Source organism: Neoarius graeffei, chromosome 1, assembly GCF_027579695.1.
Source record: "Neoarius graeffei isolate fNeoGra1 chromosome 1, fNeoGra1.pri, whole genome shotgun sequence".
Classification (NCBI taxonomy): Eukaryota; Metazoa; Chordata; class Actinopteri; order Siluriformes; family Ariidae; genus Neoarius; species Neoarius graeffei.
The window spans coordinates 26,068,639-26,078,549 of NC_083569.1; the positions used below are offsets into that span (position 1 = coordinate 26,068,639).

Here is a 9,911-nt window from a genome sequence, read left to right on the forward strand (position 1 = left end):
AACTTACTGCTGTCAATGGCTTTAAATATACCACTTCCAAATGTTAAAATCCAGAAAGGTAAACACAGCTAGACTCCGCCCCCTCCGCTGGATCCTTTTGAAGAGAGACATCACTTTGGGCATGTGTGTGTGGTTTCCATGCAAAAAGCTCGATATTTCTAACATTCATTCATTATCTCTAGCCACTTTATCCTTCTACAGGGTCGCAGGCAAGCTGGAGCCTATCCCAGCTGACTACGGGCGAAAGGCGGGGTACACCCTGGACAAGTCACCAGGTCATCACAGGGCTGACACATAGACACAGACAACCATTCACATCTACGGTCAATTTAGAGTCACCAGTTAACCTAACCTGCATGTCTTTGGACTGTGGGGGAAACCAGAGCACCCAGAGGAAACCCACGCGGACACGGGGAGAACATGCAAACTCCACACAGAAAGGCCCTCGCCGGCCCCGGGGCTCGAACCCAGGACCTTCTTGCTGTGAGGCGACAGCGCTAACCACTACACCACCGTGCCACCCATTTCTAACATTTGACTACCAAAAATTTTCAGCTCTACCAGAGCAAAGCCTGCAAAAATAAACTGAACTCATTAACATTCCTCTCCCCGGAAATCTGTAATCTCTAGATTGAGGCACTGCCTAAAAGCGGAGCTCCATCTGTTTCTGGGTTGTAGAATTTTCTTATATCATAGCCAGACTCTTCTGTTTTATTTCTTTACCGTTATAGTTACTATACTGTTTCCTTATGTTGTACAAAACATACACAGAAAGAGAATAGCTCTGGCCTGATGAGTAGAGTCAGGGCACTGATTTTATTTACAACTTCGATTTCACCATTGCTGAGCCAAGAATACAAAAAAAACATATTGGAAAAATAATATCATCTCATCGTCTCTAGCCGCTTTATCCTGTTCTACAGGGTCATAGGCAAGCTGGAGCCTATCCCAGCTGACTACAGGCAAAAGGTGGGGTACACCCTGGACAAGTCACCAAGTCACAGGGCTGACAAATAGACACAGACAACCATTCACACTCATGGTCAATTTTAGAGTCACCAGTTAACCTAATCTGTATGTCTTTGGACTGTGGGGGAAACCGGAGCACTCAGAGGAAACCCACATGGACAACATGCAAACTCCACACAGAAAGGCCTTCGCTAGCCACGGGGCTTGAACCCAGACCTTCTTGCCATGAGGTGATAGTGCTAACCACTATACCACCGTGCCACCCCAAAATAATATCATATTAAAAACAAAATATAATACAATGAATCTGCTGCCTGGTACGAAACCCCGGGATAAAACCCCAGTGGGATTGGAACCTCCTAGAAAGTTTGGCTATCAAAACCTCTGTGTGTGTGTGCACTTATAAGGGAGATCATTACCCACTTGACACTGTGGATAACAGTGAAATAATCAAGACTGCATGATTGGGGGGTAACAGTGAAATGAGCGAGCACAGAGAATACATTTACCTCATTATTTACCTTATTATTTGCTCATTCTTTCATGTGAACTTTTGTTCATTTAATTAAAAACACACTTGGAATCAGTACACCATCCTGAACATTAGTAAGCAGGACTTAACAGACCTCAGGATCAAGATAGAAGAATGCTTCTCCACTGGATACCACTAGCCGAACACTGCTTTTAGTCCGCTTGGCCAGACACCAAAGCAAAACGCATCGTTGACCACACCCAGGTCTTGTGCTGACCACGTGAGTTGGCAATGCACTTGGGTCACTGCTCAAATGTCTATGTGCAGTGATCAAAAGGAGACCGCCGCCCAGTTTCAGGCCGAGAACACAGGGGCCCTGGCGAAACCAATCCACTGCCAGCCGGACCGATACGGGCAGTACTCGACAGGCCCCAAATTTCACACCCCACGTAGCTAGCAAGATTCGAATCTGCACAGAAAAACCCCAAGGGATTTCAAATACGTTGCCTTCACCACTCAGCCATGACTACTGGAGGTGTTGAAACTCAAGTGCAACAAAAAATTACTTTGAGCACTTTTTTTGCGCAAAGGCACACAAGCCAAAGCCTCCATTTTCACACCAAGCACAGGCCACAAGGCCTGTCAACAGCCCACTGTAGTAAATGTCAGAAATGGGATTCGAATCCACACCCCCAGAGGGGGCAACAACTTGAACACAGCACCTCAGACCTGTCGGCCACCCTGACTCGCTACTCCAAGTGCGAATCCGGCATAGAACATGCTGAGGTCTCATGTTGCTCTCACGTGTGGGCCATGCGCTTGGCCAACTATTGCAATACTCTGGGCAGTGCTTTTACAAGTTTGCAGAAAAGACAGACTTTTCTGCAAACATTTTATGACGGTGCTTTGGCTTAACCTGTCCAGGAGAGAAGCCCTTTCTGTTTAGGACAGATACCTGGATTTGGAACCGCTCCCTCTTTTGCCAGACAAGCTCGGGTAAAAGCCACCACAAACCAAGGCTTTGGCTGCCTTTCGGCAAACCAAATTTCAGATGGAGTCGGCAGCACATTCAAAGCAGCGTGGGAGACATTGAGTGGACATCAAGGACATCGCTTTAACCAGGTAGCCACCACTGCACACGGGGCCTCGTGACAGCATGGACAAATGTCAGGAGATGCTTTGCTGCACTTCGTTTCAAAACGCATACACTTCAGGGAGGCAAAATCCTCAGGTTGGACGTGAACGAGTCTACGACTTAGCGTACTTGATTCACTGGATGTACAACCGTCTAAGGGCAGCGCTGCTAAATAAAGCCAGCGCTGTAAAATGAAATCCTACAATGGACTGCAATGACCAGTTTTCACCCATCGTATGGCAAAGAGAATCTCAAACTTACTCATAAGCATGCTGAATTGCAAAGGGAATCATCAAGGCATCCGTTTCAGTACCTTAAGATGCAAAACTGGATTTCAGCATGGTATCAGTACACCATCCCGAACATCAGTCAGCAGGACTTAACAGACCTCAGGATCAAGATAGAAGAACGCTTCTTCACTGGATACCGCTAGCCGAACACTGCTCCGTAGTCCGCTCGACCAGACACCAAAGCGAGACGCATTGTTGACCACACGCAGGTCTTGTGCTGACCACATGAGTTGGCGATGCACTTGGGTCACTGCTCAAATACCTATGTGCGGTGATCAAAAGAAGACCACCGCCCTGTTTCACACCAAGAGCACAGGGGCCCTGGTGAAAACAATCCACCAGCAGCCAGATCAATACCTGTAGCACTTGACAGGCCTCAAACATCATGCCACACATAACCAGCAGGATTTGAACTTTGTGCAAGGAAGCCCCAACAGATTTCAAGTCTATTGCCTTCACCACTCAGCCACAACTAACGGAGGAGCTAAGGGTTATGTGCGACAAAAAAAAACCATTTGCAGCGCTTACTTTCGCAAAGCCACGTCAGCCGAAGCCTCCGTTTTCACCCACGTTTGCTGCTTGTGGCAAGCACGGGCCACGAGGCCCGTCGACAACCCACTGCAACAAATGTCAGATAAGGCCGCTGCTTACACCGCCCTGATGTGCCACGCCTAGCCTGAATCCGGCACAATGAGTGACTGATAATGGACTTGCTGAAATAGCTCAGTAGGGAGAGCGTTAGACTGAAGATCTAAAGGTCCCTGGTTCAATCCCGGGTTTCAGCATTGAGAAGTGTGGTTTATGTATATCAAAGGCTGTGCTTGTTTTTTTTGCCTGGGCAATGTCAGTATATGCCGGTAATTTGGTGCTGAAAACAATTCTACAGCTACGTTTTGGTTCCATGGTGTAATGGTTAGCACTCTGAACTTTGACTCCAGTAATGTGAGGTCAACTCTCAGTGGAAATTCTGAAGACTTTCTTTGCAGTATCTGAGCTAACATGCCCAGATTTTTTCAATTGCATGCTCCTTTTGGTCGATCACGAGTTCTACTCACGATCGGGTCATACCATCATAAAAATGGTACCTACTGCCGTCTGGCAAGGCACGTTGCAATACAGATGCGAGTTGGGAGACAAACTTTTGCGGTTCCCAGAGGACTAGCCCCCCACTGTAACCTGAGCTATGTACCGTAATAGGCGAGAGGCCGAGGGCTACGGAGATCGGTGCTGCCCTTTGCGCTGCATGGTATGGGAAGGACCTTGATTTGCAGGTCAGCGGTGCTGCACAGGTGATGTCATTTGCACCAATGCCTTCTTTTGTGTCCACACGGACTCTATACTATTATCTGCACTGGTGTGCATTCTTGATCCGCGTGAGTGGAGCCCCATAGACATAGAGTGTGGATGGATAAAGAAACTCATCAAGTTGTTTTCTGATGGTTTCGGTCCCGTGCGTGCCTGCCACCATACCAGTGTTATAGAAATTACCAGTCATACACACCGCCTAGTGGCCAGTGTTAGTAATTACCAGTCATACACACTGCCTCATGGCCAGTGTTATAATAGTAATTGCCAGTCATGCACACCACCTCGTGGCCTGTTAGTCTGGAGGATAAAAATGGTATTATAACCCCCCGCACATCTCATCTCATCTCATCTCATTATCTCTAGCCACTTTATCCTGCTCTACAGGGTCGCAGGCAAGCTGGAGCCTATCCCAGCTGACTACGGGCGAAAGCCCCCTGTACATCTAGGGGTAAAAGCTGCCAACCATGTTTTTTAGTTAAAATGGTCCCTAAGAGACAGAAATATGGTGGTTGGCATCTTTGGAAATGCCTCTGACTATCCCTTGGCAGCCATTTTGAAACTGACTATTGGACAATCTCGAATACCTAAATGTATGGACTCCTGGAGCAATCTACACCATAAAAGTTGTGGTTAAACCTAAGTTTTTTGTTCAATAGATGTTCTGGTATCTACCAACAAGGATTTTATCTGGTGGCCCTCTTGGAATTCAATATGGCTGCCAGAAATGTAATAAAAACATGTAATTTTACCTTCCAGGAAGATACAAACATGATCTTAGTGTCAAAAATTATATGTCTTTGATGGTTAGAAATAATGTGGTTATATTAAATAACATCCACACATCATTAATGAAGCATTTCCAATATAAAATAATGCTAAATTCCAAATTATATATATATATATATATATATATATATATTTGGTCCACCATTCATTTCAAGCATACTGAAAAAAAAAACCTACAAATAGAATGTTTTAAAATATTTCAAAAGAATAATTTAACAACTTTAAATAACCAAAATAACAAGTGCAAGCAGGTGGCCTGGTGGTGTAGTGGTTAGTGCTGTTGCCTCACAGCAAGAAGGTCTGGGTTCGAGCCCCATGGCTGGTGAGGGCTTTTCTGTGTGGAGTTTGCATGTTCTGTCTGTGTGGGTTTTCTCTGGGTGCTCTGGTTTCCCCCCATGGTCCAAAGACATGCAGGTTAGGTTAACTGGTGACTAAATATATATGACTGACTCTAAATTGACAGTAGGTGTGAATGGTTGTCTATGTGTCAGCCCTGTGATGACCTGGTGACTCGTCCAGGGTGTACCCTGCCTTTCGCCTATAGTCAGCTGGGATAGGCTCCAGCTTGCCTGTGACCCTGTAGAACAGGATAAAGCGGTAGGAGATGAGACAAGTGTAAGCCATAGTTCATAACTGCCTATAGGTTGACCATTGAAGCATTATGGGTATCAAAGAAATTTCACTCCATTACCTGCAATGTATATTGTTTTTTATGAGTGTGCAACATATGTTACATTGTCCAATCAGAGACCTGCTTTTATTCACTTAAAAATATGATACTTCAAACATTTTGGTTTGATTTTTCTTGGAAGAACTGGAAAAAGCAGCCAATAAGGTCACTTGTCCCAGAGGCAGCAATCTAGAAGATCCTAGAAGGTGCGGCAGTGTACCTGAAAACAGAGAAAATCAGTGGCTTTATTCAACATGAAAGTAGTTTTCCTCTGCCAATTAAACATTGATGTGTTTTGTAACATGATGCATATTATTTATAAAATGGGAGACAAGGTACAGATGTGATATTGTACAAGACAGTACAAGACAGCCTTACAAGACAGTGTAAACTAGACAGATTGCCTGCTTGACAGTTTTTAACACAGTCTGGATGAAGACACCTTGGAGCTGGAACAAAGACAAGGACACGTGAATTTGGTGAAGACATATATTTTATATAAAGTAGTAGGTCTCTATAGGAATGGAGCTAACGGATCCAAAGCTACATTAAGTATGAGTTATTGCACTCATTTCTAAGTCTCACATTTTTAAAAACTGTACACTGAGACACTACTATTTGTGTTGTGGATCCCTTGTTTTTTAGTCAGTCATGGAACCCTTATTCAGCTCCAAGAAGAGAAAAAGAGGAAGGGATATTGACTTCCAGAAGTGCTTCATATGTCATCGAGACTGTGGAAGGAACAAGAATGACAAAACTTTACGTCAAGCAAGTGAATCAGGAATGATGACTTTAAAGATCAAAGCTGAAGAACGCATAAGATATAAAGATGACGAATATTTTGAGTTTTTTGAATATTTGCAAAAGCACATGAATCTGGACCCCAACAGCATCAAGTGGCATAAAACATGCTATTCTCAATTCACAAATGCAACAGAAATAACAAGACTGAAGAAGCGGTTTGAAGCAACAAGGTCAAAACCCATGGTGAATGTGAATGGTCCGCCAACTGCATAAACAATTGTGACCCTGAGGATGAGTAGGGTATCTAACGAAGAACATGCTCTTGGGTCAGTGATAATTAAGTGTTAACTGTATAAAATGTACATTACTGAAGCTGTTTAAAAGCATATATTAGTGTTATTAATCTTCAGCCCTGTTAATATTGAAGACATTGCTATGATGTTCACAATAATCATTTCATACTTTGCAGAAATAAATGTTCTTGTATGTTCCTTAATTCTTAATTGTTGTCTATACTGTTGATGTCACCAGTAAATTTATTAGCTGTTGAAACATGTGTTTAAACAACAAAATTCTTTATCTCTTTAAAAAATTAATTTCATAATATCGTTCTTCAGCAGCCATATTGGAATACTAACATGGCTGACATTTCATGAAAATGTAAAAAAAATGTACAATTTTGTCCTCTGTACAAGAAGGATTGTGCTTTGCAGCCTATTAATTGTTCTTCATTGCTCCCAAGATCTTATTTTGTTAAATATCTATGGCAGTTTCCAAACTGGCTGCCAAAGCAGGGTCATATGCATTTTCAAAGATGCCAACCACTCTATTTTTACTTGTTAGAACCCTTTCTGACTAAAAAAAACGGTTGGCAGCTTTTACCCCTAGATGTGCATGAAAGTGTTATGGAGTGCCCTATTGAGAAATAACCACCAGACTATGTGTTAGCGGAGCTCCAGCCCGCGTGAGGGGAACCCCATAGGCATAGAGTGTGGATACATAAAGAAACACATTGAGTTGTTTTCTGATGATTTCAGTCCTGTGTGTGCCTGCCACCACAGGAAACCCAGCAACTAGCGGAGTGAGTAGTGAAGTGTGAAGTAGAGTAGTAGTCGGGACAGTACAGTAGTGAGTAACTTGTTGCTGTTGTCGCCCGATGTCACTGTGTGTCGTGTACTCACGTACCTGCCATCACAGGCAACCCAATGATGGCGGGAATCTCCATGCACGATGCGCACACGTCATGCCTGAATTTTTATTTTTAATTTTTTTAAATAATTCTCGATATAAAACAAAAGAGGCTGGCTATGACATAAGAAAATTCTACAACCCATAAACAGCTGGGAGCTCCACTTTTAGGCAGTGCCTCAATCTATATATTAGTATTACCAAGACCAGCAGCTGTTTTTTTCTCTCACTTTAATGAAATACTCCAGAAAATGTCTGTTATAAAATAAACAACCAAAAATATTTTGAATTGACTGTCCAATTACATTGCAGACTTTCAGTTTGAAATTGTGTGTATTTAGAGGAGGGTTTCTCTTTCTATCTGCCCAACCCTCTCCCTCTCTCACTACACATGCGACTCCTGAGATACCAGTGACCCCGTCTTGCCACCATCGCCTTCTGGCTCGATCCTTCAGGATAAATTCTATATACTGTATGTAAAATTTATATCCGGAATTTATATATTTCTGTAAAGCTGCTTTGTGATGATGTCCACTGTTAAAAGCATTTTACAGGTAAAATTTAATTTAATTGTATTTTATTGTCATTCTTCTTCCCACCATCCATTTTTATCTGTGCAAAATGGGGCAAAGTGGTAGGGATGAGTGAAAGAAAATAAATAGATAGATAAACAGATAGAGAGATACTGTAGATAATAACTTTGGTGTGTTAAAGTCTTTCTCCTTTCTACATAAAATGGCATAGTCCATTATCTTACTGTGGGCCAAGTACTAGGATCCTGCACCCCCCCCAGAGATATAGACTTCTGTCATTATATAAATAATACTTTACACAATTATACAGGCTCGATCTGTTCTTCAGTCATACATATATAGTACATTTATATTCACCGATCAGCCATAACATTACCACCACTGGCAGGTGAAGTGAATTACATTTATTATCTCATTACAATGGCGCCTGTCAAGAAGTGGGAAATATTAGGCAACAAGTGAACAGTCAGTTCTCAAAGCGTTATTGCCAACTTAGTGACTTTTTTAAATAAAAAAAAGCGACTAGCGACAAATCTTGTGACTTTTTGGACAAATCTTAGCTACTTTCGAAAGACGATATCTTTGTCTCCAGAGGATTAAAAGGTTTATTCACTACAGGGCAGATGAGGCCGAATCATCCCTGACTGAAAACGAAACATCCTTCTTGTGGTTGGTTTCCCAGGCAGACAGAGGCTGTGCACTGTGTGAGAGAAAAAATAAGGAAAACACCTTGTCTCTTCAAACTTTCTCTGAGTAATCATTTTATATGTAAATATAGTAACTATCACTGCACAGTTGTTTTCTTTAAAATTATGTGCATGCTGATTTTGTCAGATGACACTGAAGTTATAAAATAAGAATTTTCTCAGTGCAGAGCAGCAGCGTGAAAATGGCTTGGATGTGACTGCTGGTGAACATGTTTTAATAGGCCACGTTTTAGTCACTGTTTCATACTCATTCCATTGCCTGATAACAGAAACAGAAAAAAAATATAAATGAGAACAGCTTTATTGGGAATTAGGCTGCATTAAAATCATGTCTGTCGCCAGCTATAAGGTCACTGAGGTCTGGACCTCAGTAATTTTTTTTTTAGAACTAAAAAAAAAATAAAAAAAAGTTTAAATATAAAGACAACTGGATAAAAAGCAAACCTCTCTGATAAGATGACTGCATGCTATCCAAACACATCTTCTCATCAGCCATCATCATGTGGTCCCCCTTGAAGTCATTTTTTGTTGACTTTATCAACTGTGCATTGATGGAGACTTGAGTGCAAAGTGTTTTGTGGAAATTGCACACCAAAGACACCTTCAGGTCCTCAGTAACCTCACTGATCTTCAAACTGTCCAAATGGGGCCTTTCTCATCAGCAGAAAGTGGTCTTCAGCTGATGAGAAATCATGAGCAGCATTTGCTCACCTTCTGGTGTCAGTGTTCTTATTATCCCCTCTTTCGTCTGGATCACCTTTCTCCATTCAAAATGTCCCTTACAGGCCCCAGTGAGGATTGAACTCACGACCTCTGGTTTACGAGACCAGCGCTCTTACCACTGAGCTATGGAGCCCTGACATTCACAACAGCTGAAAATTGGGGCCACAGCAGAATCTTGAAGCCCCTGTGCCAATCGTCAAAACAGCCCACAGAAACTGCTGTAACATCACTCACAACTTTAGTTCCTAGCTGCAGTTAGCTTCTGTTTACTATTTGCCTCGCAAAAAATGGACACAGGGCGGCACGGTGGCGTAGTGGTTAGCGCTGTCGCCTCACAGCAAGAAGGTCCAGGTTCGAGCCCCGTGGCCGGCGAGGGCCTTTCTGTG

General features: G+C 42.8%; 2 non-coding genes across 2 annotated transcripts; one reads left to right on the forward strand and one right to left on the reverse strand.

The window, feature by feature from the left end:
- The first annotated feature begins 3,578 nt into the window (after positions 1-3,578).
- trnaf-gaa (transfer RNA phenylalanine (anticodon GAA)) lies at positions 3,579-3,651 on the forward strand. Its single transcript has one exon. It is a non-coding gene; the product is annotated as a tRNA-Phe (tRNA).
- Positions 3,652-9,585: 5,934 nt separating this feature from the next.
- On the reverse strand, positions 9,586-9,658 carry trnat-cgu (transfer RNA threonine (anticodon CGU)). The gene has a single exon. It is a non-coding gene; the product is annotated as a tRNA-Thr (tRNA).
- Positions 9,659-9,911: the final 253 nt, after the last annotated feature.